This window comes from Xenopus laevis, chromosome 3L, assembly GCF_017654675.1.
Source record: "Xenopus laevis strain J_2021 chromosome 3L, Xenopus_laevis_v10.1, whole genome shotgun sequence".
NCBI classification, from domain to species: Eukaryota; Metazoa; Chordata; class Amphibia; order Anura; family Pipidae; genus Xenopus; species Xenopus laevis.
The window spans coordinates 13,122,417-13,138,572 of NC_054375.1; the positions used below are offsets into that span (position 1 = coordinate 13,122,417).

General features: G+C 40.0%; 1 protein-coding gene and 1 long non-coding RNA gene across 3 annotated transcripts in view; one reads left to right on the top strand and one right to left on the bottom strand.

The window, feature by feature from the left end:
* Positions 1-16,156, top strand: part of LOC121400994 (WD repeat-containing protein 91-like) — a 1,149,255-nt gene that overhangs the window by 1,083,232 nt on the left and 49,867 nt on the right. The window lies entirely within an intron of this gene.
* LOC121401039 lies at positions 397-2,398 on the bottom strand. The gene is made up of 2 exons (XR_005966063.1): positions 1,576-2,398; positions 397-664 (listed from the first exon to the last, which is right to left on the bottom strand). It is a non-coding gene; the product is annotated as an uncharacterized LOC121401039 (long non-coding RNA).

The following is a 16,156-nucleotide window of genomic DNA, read 5'->3' on the forward strand; positions in this document are numbered from 1 at the left end:
CGGCGCCCCTACTACTTGCGCTCCCCCCACTTTCTATGATTTTGTGTAAAGTGTAAATATGGAGATTGTACAGAAGCTTCTGGAACAAGATCTTTTCATCATTTCACTCCTTTGTATGTGGGGGTTTGGCCCTCGTCGGGCCCCTGGGTCAACAGAACTGTACTAAAAGTGCTATCAAATGTATTCTCTCTTTTTCACCTTTTTGTTCTAAATACATGTGGGATTTAAATGCTATTTTTTCTGATCAAACTCTTTGAAGGGATTAACTTGCCCTTTACCTATAAGCACAGGATAAAACTTACTGCCCTTCTACTGAGCTTAAATGAAATCTTGTCTATACAATCCCATGAAACTGTGCCCCCCAGTGGCCAAATTAGGATCAGCACACGCCTTCCATTCTTCTGAAGATCCGTAATCGAATGCCCCTTTAATACAATGCTAAGTGAGTACAGCTCTGCGCAAACTGATGGGAAATATTGTGTAAAATAGGATTGAGGGGATCATCATGTGACTGTCTCTACTTCCTGTCTGGCAAAAGAGCAGCAGTCCTGCCTTGCTTTATGGCAGGGATTGTAGTCATTTAAAGAGACAAGGGTAACAGACTCTCTGGGAATCTCCTGGGGTATCACTTCCATCAGCAGCTGCAGCTTCACAGTCCGACCCTCTGGATATTGGGAATAAAAGCAAAGCACCAATCAGCAGAGTGAGAGGCCAAAGTGCCCGGGCAGTCTAAGCAAATCGTTCTCGCTGTCAACCCTAAATCTTTCTGTACCCCCTGAACAAACAGAAATTAAAACTGAATTCCTGCTATGCCCACACCCTGTTTTTTATAAAAGTAATGTACCCCCTGCTTTAAAATGTGACGGTGCTCGAGGCCCATGACCTGTATAAAACTTGGTTATAGAGCTCCTTGTGCCAAGGTTGTACTTCCCACAATGCCTTGGGATAAGAAGATTGACAGCAGTGTGCAAAGCATTATGGGAAATGGAGCAGAGCTGGTCTGTGTAGTCAGGACCCACAGTGCGAATAGTGAGAATAGCAAATGAGTTAATACCAATAATGCCAATTTTGTGTTGTGTTTTTAGGAAGGAGAACCTTTGTCCCCGTACCTGCAAGAGCCAGACGCTGTCCAGATAAAACAAAAGATCATTGGGGTTGGACATGTTACTCAAAATGGCAAGCGCTTCTGTTATCTGGGCGCTGCTTTATTCATATTTCTCTCTTGCTAAAGTCCAATCAATCTAAATGAATACTGTTAAGTTCCAGAATCTATCATTTTTACATGGAACAAAGTAAGGGAGGGAGTTGACTTGCCAATTGAAATCCCCCACATCCCCCTCCATTTTGTGATTCAGGCAGGAATTGGAGGAAGAGCCCTTAAGCTGCAATTTCCAAGAGACCTAATTATCTTACTAGTTACAACTGTATCTAAGTGTAGGTGCTGAGCATTCTGGGCTCTATGCCATTTCACAAAAATTGCTTCCTATATAAAGACTACAATGTCCTAGTCACTGTAGGTGACTATGATGTCATAAAGTGCTGCCAGCTGACTGAACAGCTGTCAATCAAACTCACTTCCTGTTGACTGGAATGAACTGGCTTCAGTCAGCTTCTAGGATGTTAGGGACTGTAGGTGACTATGATGTCATAAAGTGCTGCCAGCTGACTGAACAGCTGTCAATCAAACTCACTTCCTGTTGACTGGAATGAACTGGCTTCAGTCAGCTTCTAGGATGTTAGGGACCCTTTGACAGTTGGGCTGGCTCAGAATAACTGAAGGTGTTTTCTTCACTAAGAGGTAAGAACAAAATGAAAAATAGGGCAATCTTATTGTATTGGAGGGGCAGGTGGGGCAGAAATGACCCAATAGGGGTTGGTAGAATTGTTGCATACAGATTCTGCAGAAGCCCAAACAGAGCCTGGCAAAGTGAGCTGCAGAGCGTCAGTTTAACTGACAAAGAGATCTGCATTGTGTCAGACCTTGAATTCTGAGGTAAAGAAAGATTGAAATTCAAAGGAAATCCAGGCACTATGGACCCTCCAGTGAAGGTACATTGATCAAATCTCTTTTCCAAGTGTCTGTAGAACCTAATTGTCTATCTTGTAAAAGCCTGTCTCACTCACAATGAAACAATATGCTATAAACACACCTAAGAGAAAGTACAAACAAATGCAGCTTTCCTATTGTGACATAACTAATGTGCAACAATGACATTGTATGAATGATTATGGACAATTGTGAACTAGGTCATGATGAGCTGCCATAAAGGAATTAGGTGTCATGCTGAACAGATATTGAAAGAATAGTACAGGTATGGGATCCATTATCTGGAAAGCCGCTATCCAGAAAGCTTTGAATTACGGAAAGGCCATCTCTTATAGACTCTATTATTATCCAAATAATAATATCCAAAATAATAGCTACCAAGAGCCAATTAAATTTTAGCAATTTTCTAAACGCTACTCCTCCCAGAGTTTTAGGAGTACAATGATGAAACTTTGCACACTTGTTGGGCTCATACCCAAATAGGTTGCTTGTGGTCTGTTAAGCAATCCCACCCTCCGTGGCCCTGTGGCGGCCCCCCAAAGACCCCATTTTTTCCCATAGACTTTCATTGTAAAATTTGAAACTTTTGCCACTCGTACAGCATTAAAGTTACACTCACCAAACTTGGGTCACTTAGTCATGGGGTCAACCTGAAGAGTTCTGTCACATTTTGGGGACTCCAAAAAGTGGGCGGAGCAAACAGCCAATCAGATTTTCCCTATTGACTTCAATGAGAAAATGTCAAACACTGTCATTCCCACAGTGTTAAAGCCAGAGACCCAAAACTTGGCACCATGGGTCACTGGGGTTAAAATTTGGAAAAGTGGGCGGAGTCTACCACAGCCAATCAAATATTAGCCATTTGTTTCAATGGGAAAAGTTAAAACTGTCGCCGCTCTTAGATTGTTCATGGGAGGGTCCTCAAACTTGGCACAGTTGGTCACTGGAGGACCGGGATCAAAATTTGGAAAAGTGGGTGGAGCCAAAAACAACCAATCAGATTTCTTTGATGATTTCAATGGGTAAAATTTAAATTGCTGCTATTTGCACGTTATTGATGTCATGGACCTCGAATATCACAAATGTGGTCACTGGGTGTTTGCAGTTCAAAGTTAGGAAAACTGGAGCCAACAACCAATCAAATGTCATTCATTGATTTTCAATAGAAAAACATAAAATTGCTGCCATTTTTACATGTTAAATGTCATGATTCCGAAACCTTAAAGTGTTAGTCACTTGGTGACTCTGGTTCAGAATTAGGGAAAAAAAGGGGCGGGGCAACAACAGCCAATCGTATTTCAGCCATTGACCTTAATGAAAAACGCCAAATTGCTGCTATTATTACGGCGTCCATGCCAAGTGTCCCAAACTCAGCACAATTACTCACTGGGTGACTGTGGTCAAAATTTAGGAAAAGTGGGCGGAGCCAATAACAGCCAATCAGATTTTACCTATTGACTTCAATGTAAAAGTTTCAAATACTGCCATTCTCACAGTTTTAAAGCCAGAAGCCCCAAACTTGGTACAGACCATGACTGGGTGACTGGGGTTAAAATTCGGAAAACTGGGTGGAGCCTAAAACAGCCAATCAAATGTTACCTATTGCTAATCAATGTCAATATATAAGTTGCTGCCATTCTTTCACAGTTAATGGCAGGGACATCAAACTTGGCACATTCGGTCACAGGGGGACTGGGATTCAAATTTTAAAAGTGGGTGGAGCCAAAAACAGCCAATCAGGTTTTTGGATTGATTTTAATGGTAAAATTTGATCTGCTTCAATTTTCACAGTTTTAAACCAGATTCTACCAACTTTGTGTACTCTCTATGCACCCGGGGTGACTGTCCCCAACACCTCTTGCGTTTCAAAGCCAACTTCTTGTGGTTTCTTCAGAAACGACACCACCTAGTTTCAAATTGTTCTTTTGTGATTTATTGACTTCTAGTTTTTTACCTATAGCATCTTGAAGGGGTGGTTCACCTTTTAGTTAACTTTTACTATGTTATAGCAAATTCTAAGCAACTTTTCACTGACCCCATCTAAAAAGCAAATACGCTAAAGCTATACATTTATTGACATTGGTAATTTGTATTAATCATCATTCTCTTCAGGCCATCTCCTATTTGTATTCCAGTCACTTATTCAAGTCAGTGAATAGTTGCTAGGGTAATTTTGACCCTAGCAACCAGACTTTATATAACAAAACATTTTATTATCCTGTCCTGAGGTTGAGCTAATTGAAACTATAAGCTATTCTTAATGCTCCTTAGAAATATTCAGGGTATGTAATTAGAAGTCTTAAAGGAGAACTAAAGATGAGCAAAGAAATAGGCTAGAAATGCTGGCGATTATGTTTTGGGAATCTGTACAAGCCCAAGGCCAGACCTTTAAAATTGTCAAGTCACCATACTACATCAAGGTCAAGCTTATGGTGATCATAATTATATATTCCTTTATCAACATCAGTAACCTTTAGGGAAAAGAAGAAGAGGTCAATACTCTGATTAATACAAACATCATTTCACTCCATTGTCTCCATGGCAGAATGCAAAATGCAAAATGCAAAATGCATTTACACACACAGACACATACATGCATTTACACACATACACTGAACATTTTACTAAGCTTAGAGTTTTTATTTTTGCACACTTTTTGCACATTTTTGCACATATTTACACACATACACCTATACACACATTCACACGCTTTTTTCCTTAGATACACACACACACATGCATACACAAAAACAAATGTATTCTTTTTTTAGTTCTTCATTTTATCATTTTACTTTGTATTCTGACAGCTAACCATATTGTCTGATTGGATATTTTGTTATGTTATTAGTTTGCCTGATTGGATTTGATTTTTGTGATTGTATCATAGTTTTGTGCTTGCATTGTTATTTGTTACATTTTGTTAGTGTAGCTTTGCAGTTTGATAGTTACATATGTTGTACAACCCACTTTAAGTTATAAACTACTTAACACCTTTAAAGATATAGACCATAAGTAATAGGATATGGTAGCCTTGCACCCTGGTACAAAATATGCCCTGCAGCCATAACTGCATGAACCCCAAAACCTATACAGAAGCTGATCACTAGTTTTTTAATCCCTCCAATGACACCAAGGTCAAGAGCTTTTCTTTCAAGTTTTCCTAAAGGATCCAGTTTTCTCAAATAAATGTATTATAGAAATGTTGCCCATGCTGTCGAATGCATATTTAATACAATTTATTTCACATGACTGATGAAATATGTAGAATTTTGTTTTCAGATTTGCCGTGGCCCATTTCACCACCAGATCGCAACCACAGCTGAGGTTTATAAACATGTTTGTGGTATGGCTAATATTAATTCAGGTGTACTGTAGCAAGTGGGAAATTGTAACATTACTTTAGGACAATTCTGTCCAATTTCTGTGTGTAATGGAATCTACTTCTGGTCTTCAAGATGGCGTCCAAGATGGCGTCCAAGATGGCGACCGCCTGCCTCACCACATGGCTCCTGCTGGGCACAGGTCTATGACCTCACCTTGTTCCCACTCCAGGATTGGTCGTCGGCGACGGAACGGACGCCGGCGTCAGAATCGGGCGCCGGCGTCGAGACGTCAACGTGAGGACGCTGGCGTCTGCGTCTGACGCAAGCGCGTCAAAATTTGGCGCCAACTCAGAGACTATTTAAACATACTTCCCCTGCCAATCCTTGCCCAACTATAGGTTCCTGCTACTGAGTTCCTGGGTGTTATTATCTATTTGATTCTTGTGTACCGATTCCTGCCTGTTCTTCGATTTTGCTTGTCTTCTGCCTGGTCTGACCTTTCGCCTGTATTTTGACGATTCTTTGGATAAACCCTTTTGTACCTCGAACCTGGTCTGGTCTCCTCTTTGGTCTACACTATTACTGTGCCTTCGGGCCCTTTACACTGTGGTAACAAGGGCCAGAATTTATCTGGATTGTGTGAAGGAGAGCCAATAATGGAAGTGAGTGTTGGCCACTCACTGTTTTTCAACCACACCCACTTTAAAGAACATCCATGTTACCACAAGAACCTAAGACTGTATCCACATTAATGGCTGCAGCAAACCAGACAACACAAATGGTTGGTGCTCACTTTAGAGATATCACTCATATACAAGAAGTTCATTACAACATATTAATATATACCCTTAAATCCATATGGCTTCTCCTCTTCTGTGGATAGCTCAGCCACACACAAAACTTTTTCGAATTTTCTTCTCATATGATCTGGTTATAATAAAGTCACTAATTTATATTTTTCCCTATCTTTTTCCCAAACAGAGCCCGGTAAAGTGAGCTGCAGAGTGTCAGTCTGACTGGCAAAGAGATTTGCAGTGTGCCGGGCTTTCCCTGCTGACCTGAGGAAACTTCATTAGGGCACAGTGGACCTTCTACAGAAGGTAAATAGATGCAACCCTTGTTTCTCCAATAGATGTTTGCAGAGCCTTACAATCCATCTTATCATATCCCATTCATTTTTGAACTACAGACCATATCCTTACTCCTCGTCCAGTGCAATGTGTTTGAAGTTCTCCTTTTAAAATCCAACTAGGAAAAATCCAGTTTTCTAATCCTTTTCCAAACTTTCTTCTTATTTGATCTGGTTATAATAAAGTCACTAATTTATATTTTTCACTATCTTTTTTCCAAACAGAGCCCGGTAAAGTGAGCTGCAGAGTGTCAGTCTGACTGGCAAAGAGATTTGCAGTGTGCCGGGCTTTCCCTGCTGACCTGAGGAAACTTCATTAGGGCACAGTGGACCTTCTACAGAAGGTAAATAGATGCAACCCTTGTTTCTCCAATAGATGTTTGCAGAGCCTTACAATCTATCTTGTAATATCACATTTGTTTTTGAACTACAGACCATATTCTTACTCCTCATCCAGTGCAATGTGTTTGAAGCTCTTATTTTAAAATCCACTAGGAAAAATCCCGTTTTCTAATCCTTTTACAAAGTTTCTTCTTATCTGATCTGGGTATAGTAAAGTCACTAATTTATATTTTTCCTTATCTTTTTCCCAAACAGAGCCCGGTAAAGTGAGCTGCAGAGTGTCAGTCTGACAGGCAAAGAGATTTGCAGTGTGCCGGGCTTTCCCTGCTGACCTGAGGAAACTTCATTAGGGCACAGTGGACCTTCTACAGAAGGTAAATAGATGCAACCCTTGTTTCTCCAATAGATGTTTGCAGAGCCTTACAATCCATCTTGTAATATCCCATTTGTTTTTGAACTACAGACCATATTCTTACTCCTCATCCAGTGTAATGTGTTTGAAGTTCTCCTTTTAAAATCCTACTAGGAAAAATCCAGTTTTCTAATCCTTTTCCAAACTTTCTTCTTATTTGATCTGGTTATAGTAAAGTCACTAATTTATATTTTTCCCTATCTTTTTCCCAAACAGAGCCCGGTAAAGTGAGCTGCAGAGTGTCAGTCTGACTGGCAAAGAGATTTGCAGTGTGCCGGGCTTTCCCTGCTGACCTGAGGAAACTTCATTAGGGCACAGTGGACCTTCTACAGAAGGTAAATAAATGCAACCCTTGTTTCTCCAATAGATGTTTGCAGAGCCTTACAATCTATCTTGTCATATCCCATTCATTTTTGAACTACAGACCATATTCTTACTCCTCATCCAGTGCAATGTGTTTGAAGTTCTCCTTTTAAAATCTAACTAGGAAAAATCCCGTTTTCTAATCCTTTTCCAAACTTTCTTCTTATTTGATCTGGTTATAATAAAGTCACTAATTTATATTTTTCCCTATCTTTTTTCCAAACAGAGCCCGGTAAAGTGAGCTGCAGAGTGTCAGTCTGACTGGCAAAGAGATTTGCAGTGTGCCGGGCTTTCCCTGCTGACCTGAGGAAACTTCATTAGGGCACAGTGGACCTTCTAGAGAAGGTAAATAGATGCAACCCTTGTTTCTCCAATAGATGTTTGCAGAGCCTTACAATCCATCTTGTAATATCCCATTTGTTTTTGAACTACAGACCATATTCTTACTCCTCATCCAGTGCAATGTGTTTGAAGCTCTTTTTTTAAAATCCACTAGGAAAAATCCCGTTTTCTAATCCTTTTACAAAGTTTCTTCTTATCTGATCTGGGTATAGTAAAGTCACTAATTTATATTTTTCCCTATCTTTTTCCCAAACAGAGCCCGGTAAAGTGAGCTGCAGAGTGTCAGTCTGACTGGCAAAGAGATTTGCAGTGTGCCGGGCTTTCCCTGCTGACCTGAGGAAACTTCATTAGGGCACAGTGGACCTTCTACAGAAGGTAAATAGATGCAACCCTTGTTTCTCCAATAGATGTTTGCAGAGCCTTACAATCTATCTTGTAATATCCCATTTGTTTTTGAACTACAGACCAAATCCTTACTCCTCATCCAGTGTAATGTGTTTGAAGCTCTTATTTTAAAATCCACTAGGAAAAATCCCGTTTTCTAATCCTTTTACAAAGTTTCTTCTTATCTGATCTGGGTATAGTAAAGTCACTAATTTATATTTTTCCTTATCTTTTTCCCAAACAGAGCCCGGTAAAGTGAGCTGCAGAGTGTCAGTCTGACTGGCAAAGAGATTTGCAGTGTGCCGGGCTTTCCCTGCTGACCTGAGGAAACTTCATTAGGGCACAGTGGACCTTCTACAGAAGGTAAATAGATGCAACCCTTGTTTCTCCAATAGAAGTTTGCAGATCCTTACAATCTATCTTGTAATATCCCATTCGCTTTTGAACTACAGACCATATCCTTACTCCTCGTCCAGTGCAATGTGTTTGAAGTTCTCCTTTTAAAATCCAACTAGGAAAAATCCCGTTTTCTAATCCTTTTCCAAACTTTCTTCTTATTTGATCTGGTTATAATAAAGTCACTAATTTATATTTTTCCCTATCTTTTTTCCAAACAGAGCCCGGTAAAGTGAGCTGCAGAGTGTCAGTCTGACTGGCAAAGAGATTTGCAGTGTGCCGGGCTTTCCCTGCTGACCTGAGGAAACTTCATTAGGGCACAGTGGACCTTCTACAGAAGGTAAATAGATGCAACCCTTGTTTCTCCAATAGATGTTTGCAGAGCCTTACAATCTATCTTGTAATATCCCATTTGTTTTTGAACTACAGACCATATTCTTACTCCTCATCCAGTGCAATGTGTTTGAAGCTCTTATTTTTAAATCCACTAGGAAAAATCCCGTTTTCTAATCCTTTTACAAAGTTTCTTCTTATCTGATCTGGGTATAGTAAAGTCACTAATTTATATTTTTCCCTATCTTTTTCCCAAACAGAGCCCGGTAAAGTGAGCTGCAGAGTGTCAGTCTGACTGGCAAAGAGATTTGCAGTGTGCCGGGCTTTCCCTGCTGACCTGAGGAAACTTCATTAGGGCACAGTGGACCTTCTACAGAAGGTAAATAGATGCAACCCTTGTTTCTCCAATAGATGTTTGCAGAGCCTTACAATCCATCTTGTAATATCCCATTTGTTTTTGAACTACAGACCATATTCTTACTCCTCATCCAGTACAATGTGTTTGAAGCTCTTTTTTTAAAATCCACTAGGAAAAATCCAGTTTTCTAATCCTTTTACAAAGTTTCTTCTTATCTGATCTGGGTATAGTAAAGTCACTAATTTATATTTTTCCCTATCTTTTTCCCAAACAGAGCCCGGTAAAGTGAGCTGCAGAGTGTCAGTCTGACTGGCAAAGAGATTTGCAGTGTGCCGGGCTTTCCCTGCTGACCTGAGGAAACTTCATTAGGGCACAGTGGACCTTCTACAGAAGGTAAATAGATGCAACCCTTGTTTCTCCAATAGATGTTTGCAGAGCCTTACAATCCATCTTGTCATATTCCATTCATTTTTGAACTACAGACCATATTCTTACTCCTCGTCCAGTGCAATGTGTTTGAAGTTCTCCTTTTAAAATCCAACTAGGAAAAATCCCGTTTTCTAATCCTTTTCCAAACTTTCTTCTTATTTGATCTGGTTATAATAAAGTCACTAATTTATATTTTTCCCTATCTTTTTTCCAAACAGAGCCCGGTAAAGTGAGCTGCAGAGTGTCAGTCTGACTGGCAAAGAGATTTGCAGTGTGCCGGGCTTTCCCTGCTGACCTGAGGAAACTTCATTAGGGCACAGTGGACCTTCTACAGAAGGTAAATAGATGCAACCCTTGTTTCTCCAATAGATGTTTGCAGAGCCTTACAATCCATCTTGTAATATCCCATTTGTTTTTGAACTACAGACCATATCCTTACTCCTCGTCCAGTGCAATGTGTTTGAAGTTCTCCTTTTAAAATCCTACTAGGAAAAATCCAGTTTTCTAATCCTTTTCCAAACTTTCTTCTTATTTGATCTGGTTATAGTAAAGTCACTAATTTATATTTTTCCCTATCTTTTTCCCAAACAGAGCCCGGTAAAGTGAGCTGCAGAGTGTCAGTCTGACTGGCAAAGAGATTTGCAGTGTGCCGGGCTTTCCCTGCTGACCTGAGGAAACTTCATTAGGGCACAGTGGACCTTCTACAGAAGGTAAATAGATGCAACCCTTGTTTCTCCAATAGAAGTTTGCAGATCCTTACAATCTATCTTGTAATATCCCATTCGTTTTTGAACTACAGACCATATTCTTACTCCTCATCCAGTGCAATGTGTTTGAAGCTCTTCTTTTAAATCCACTAGGAAAAATCACGTCTTCTAATCCTTTTCCAAACTTTCTTCTCATATGATCTGGTTATAATAAAGTCACTAATTAATATTTTTCCCTATCTTTTTCCCAAACAGAGCCCGGTAAAGTGAGCTGCAGAGTGTCAGTCTGACTGGCAAAGAGATTTGCAGTGTGCCGGGCTTTCCCTGCTGACCTGAGGAAACTTCATTAGGGCACAGTGGACCTTCTACAGAAGGTAAATAGATGCAACCCTTGTTTCTCCAATAGATGTTTGCAGAGCCTTACAATCTATCTTGTAATATCCCATTTGTTTTTGAACTACAGACCAAATCCTTACTCCTCATCCAGTGCAATGTGTTTGAAGCTCTTCTTTTTAAATCCACTAGGAAAAATCACGTCTTCTAATCCTTTTCCAAACTTTCTTCTCATATGATCTGGTTATAATAAAGTCACTAATTTATATTTTTCCCTATCTTTTTCCCAAACAGAGCCCGGTAAAGTGAGCTGCAGAGTGTCAGTCTGACTGGCAAAGAGATTTGCAGTGTGCCGGGCTTTCCCTGCTGACCTGAGGAAACTTCATTAGGGCACAGTGGACCTTCTACAGAAGGTAAATAGATGCAACCCTTGTTTCTCCAATAGATGTTTGCAGATCCTTACAATCTATCTTGTAATATCCCATTTGTTTTTGAACTACAGACCAAATCCTTACTCCTCATCCAGTGTAATGTGTTTGAAGCTCTTATTTTAAAATCCACTAGGAAAAATCCCGTTTTCTAATCCTTTTCCAAACTTTCTTCTTATTTGATCTGGTTATAATAAAGTCACTAATTTATATTTTTCCCTATCTTTTTCCCAAACAGAGCCCGGTAAAGTGAGCTGCAGAGTGTCAGTCTGACTGGCAAAGAGATTTGCAGTGTGCCGGGCTTTCCCTGCTGACCTGAGGAAACTTCATTAGGGCACAGTGGACCTTCTACAGAAGGTAAATAGATGCAACCCTTGTTTCTCCAATAGATGTTTGCAGAGCCTTACAATCCATCTTGTAATATCCCATTTGTTTTTGAACTACAGACCATATTCTTACTCCTCATCCAGTGCAATGTGTTTGAAGCTCTTTTTTTAAAATCCACTAGGAAAAATCCAGTTTTCTAATCCTTTTACAAAGTTTCTTCTTATCTGATCTGGGTATAGTAAAGTCACTAATTTATATTTTTCCCTATCTTTTTCCCAAACAGAGCCCGGTAAAGTGAGCTGCAGAGTGTCAGTCTGACTGGCAAAGAGATTTGCAGTGTGCCGGGCTTTCCCTGCTGACCTGAGGAAACTTCATTAGGGCACAGTGGACCTTCTACAGAAGGTAAATAGATGCAACCCTTGTTTCTCCAATAGAAGTTTGCAGATCCTTACAATCTATCTTGTAATATCCCATTCGTTTTTGAACTACAGACCATATTCTTACTCCTCATCCAGTGCAATGTGTTTGAAGCTCTTCTTTTAAAATCCACTATTAAAAATCACATCTTCTAATCCTTTTCCAAACTTTCTTCTCATATGATCTGGTTATAATAAAGTCACTAATTTATATTTTTCCCTATCTTTTTCCCAAACAGAGCCCGGTAAAGTGAGCTGCAGAGTGTCAGTCTGACTGGCAAAGAGATTTGCAGTGTGCCGGGCTTTCCCTGCTGACCTGAGGAAACTTCATTAGGGCACAGTGGACCTTCTACAGAAGGTAAATAGATGCAACCCTTGTTTCTCCAATAGATGTTTGCAGAGCCTTACAATCTATCTTGTCATATCCCATTCATTTTTGAACTACAGACCATATCCTTACTCCTCATCCAGTGCAATGTGTTTGAAGCTCTTTTTTTAAAATCCACTAGGAAAAATCCCGTTTTCTAATCCTTTTCCAAACTTTCTTCTTATCTGATCTGGTTATAGTAAAGTCACTAATTTATATTTTTCCCTATCTTTTCCCAAACAGAGCCCGGTAAAGTGAGCTGCAGAGTGTCAGTCTGACTGGCAAAGAGATTTGCAGTGTGCCGGGCTTTCCCTGCTGACCTGAGGAAACTTCATTAGGGCACAGTGGACCTTCTACAGAAGGTAAATAGATGCAACCCTTGTTTCTCCAATAGATGTTTGCAGAGCCTTACAATCTATCTTGTAATATCCCATTTGTTTTTGAACTACAGACCAAATCCTTACTCCTCATCCAGTGCAATGTGTTTGAAGCTCTTATTTTAAAATCCACTAGGAAAAATCCAGTTTTCTAATCCTTTTACAAAGTTTCTTCTTATCTGATCTGGGTATAGTAAAGTCACTAATTTATATTTTTCCCTATCTTTTTCCCAAACAGAGCCCGGTAAAGTGAGCTGCAGAGTGTCAGTCTGACTGGCAAAGAGATTTGCAGTGTGCCGGGCTTTCCCTGCTGACCTGAGGAAACTTCATTAGGGCACAGTGGACCTTCTAGAGAAGGTAAATAGATGCAACCCTTGTTTCTCCAATAGATGTTTGCAGAGCCTTACAATCTATCTTGTAATATCCCATTCGCTTTTGAACTACAGACCATATCCTTACTCCTCGTCCAGTGCAATGTGTTTGAAGTTCTCCTTTTAAAATCCTACTAGGAAAAATCCAGTTTTCTAATCCTTTTCCAAACTTTCTTCTTATTTGATCTGGTTATAGTAAAGTCACTAATTTATATTTTCCCTATCTTTTTCCCAAACAGAGCCCGGTAAAGTGAGCTGCAGAGTGTCAGTCTGACTGGCAAAGAGATTTGCAGTGTGCCGGGCTTTCCCTGCTGACCTGAGGAAACTTCATTAGGGCACAGTGGACCTTCTACAGAAGGTAAATAGATGCAACCCTTGTTTCTCCAATAGAAGTTTGCAGATCCTTACAATCTATCTTGTAATATCCCATTCGTTTTTGAACTACAGACCATATTCTTACTCCTCATCCAGTGCAATGTGTTTGAAGCTCTTCTTTTAAATCCACTAGGAAAAATCACGTCTTCTAATCCTTTTCCAAACTTTCTTCTCATATGATCTGGTTATAATAAAGTCACTAATTTATATTTTTCCCTATCTTTTTCCCAAACAGAGCCCGGTAAAGTGAGCTGCAGAGTGTCAGTCTGACTGGCAAAGAGATTTGCAGTGTGCCGGGCTTTCCCTGCTGACCTGAGGAAACTTCATTAGGGCACAGTGGACCTTCTACAGAAGGTAAATAGATGCAACCCTTGTTTCTCCAATAGATGTTTGCAGAGCCTTACAATCTATCTTGTAATATCCCATTTGTTTTTGAACTACAGACCATATTCTTACTCCTCATCCAGTGCAATGTGTTTGAAGCTCTTTTTTTAAAATCCACTAGGAAAAATCCAGTTTTCTAATCCTTTTACAAAGTTTCTTCTTATCTGATCTGGGTATAGTAAAGTCACTAATTTATATTTTTCCCTATCTTTTTCCCAAACAGAGCCCGGTAAAGTGAGCTGCAGAGTGTCAGTCTGACTGGCAAAGAGATTTGCAGTGTGCCGGGCTTTCCCTGCTGACCTGAGGAAACTTCATTAGGGCACAGTGGACCTTCTACAGAAGGTAAATAGATGCAACCCTTGTTTCTCCAATAGATGTTTGCAGAGCCTTACAATCTATCTTGTAATATCCCATTTGTTTTTGAACTACAGACCATATTCTTACTCCTCATCCAGTGCAATGTGTTTGAAGCTCTTTTTTTAAAATCCACTAGGAAAAATCCAGTTTTCTAATCCTTTTACAAAGTTTCTTCTTATCTGATCTGGGTATAGTAAAGTCACTAATTTATATTTTTCCCTATCTTTTTCCCAAACAGAGCCCGGTAAAGTGAGCTGCAGAGTGTCAGTCTGACTGGCAAAGAGATTTGCAGTGTGCCGGGCTTTCCCTGCTGACCTGAGGAAACTTCATTAGGGCACAGTGGACCTTCTACAGAAGGTAAATAGATGCAACCCTTGTTTCTCCAATAGATGTTTGCAGAGCCTTACAATCCATCTTGTCATATCCCATTCATTTTTGAACTACAGACCATATTCTTACTCCTCGTCCAGTGCAATGTGTTTGAAGTTCTCCTTTTAAAATCCAACTAGGAAAAATCCCGTTTTCTAATCCTTTTCCAAACTTTCTTCTTATTTGATCTGGTTATAATAAAGTCACTAATTTATATTTTTCCCTATCTTTTTTCCAAACAGAGCCCGGTAAAGTGAGCTGCAGAGTGTCAGTCTGACTGGCAAAGAGATTTGCAGTGTGCCGGGCTTTCCCTGCTGACCTGAGGAAACTTCATTAGGGCACAGTGGACCTTCTACAGAAGGTAAATAGATGCAACCCTTGTTTCTCCAATAGATGTTTGCAGAGCCTTACAATCCATCTTGTAATATCCCATTTGTTTTTGAACTACAGACCATATCCTTACTCCTCATCCAGTGCAATGTGTTTGAAGTTCTCCTTTTAAAATCCTACTAGGAAAAATCCCGTTTTCTAATCCTTTTCCAAACTTTCTTCTTATTTGATCTGGTTATAGTAAAGTCACTAATTTATATTTTTCCCTATCTTTTTCCCAAACAGAGCCCGGTAAAGTGAGCTGCAGAGTGTCAGTCTGACTGGCAAAGAGATTTGCAGTGTGCCGGGCTTTCCCTGCTGACCTGAGGAAACTTCATTAGGGCACAGTGGACCTTCTACAGAAGGTAAATAGATGCAACCCTTGTTTCTCCAATAGAAGTTTGCAGATCCTTACAATCTATCTTGTAATATCCCATTCGTTTTTGAACTACAGACCATATTCTTACTCCTCATCCAGTGCAATGTGTTTGAAGCTCTTCTTTTAAAATCCACTAGGAAAAATCACGTCTTCTAATCCTTTTCCAAACTTTCTTCTCATATGATCTGGTTATAATAAAGTCACTAATTTATATTTTTCCCTATCTTTTTCCCAAACAGAGCCCGGTAAAGTGAGCTGCAGAGTGTCAGTCTGACTGGCAAAGAGATTTGCAGTGTGCCGGGCTTTCCCTGCTGACCTGAGGAAACTTCATTAGGGCACAGTGGACCTTCTACAGAAGGTAAATAGATGCAACCCTTGTTTCTCCAATAGATGTTTGCAGAGCCTTACAATCTATCTTGTAATATCCCATTTGTTTTTGAACTACAGACCATATCCTTACTCCTCATCCAGTGCAATGTGTTTGAAGCTCTTCTTTTAAAATCCACTAGGAAAAATCCCGTTTTCTAATCCTTTTCCAAACTTTCTTCTTATTTGATCTGGTTATAATAAAGTCACTAATTTATATTTTTCCCTATCTTTTTTCCCAAACAGAGCCCGGTAAAGTGAGCTGCAGAGTGTCAGTCTGACTGGCAAAGAGATTTGCAGTGTGCCGGGCTTTCCCTGCTGACCTGAGGAAACTTCATTAGGGCACAGTGGACCTTCTACAGAAGGTAAATAG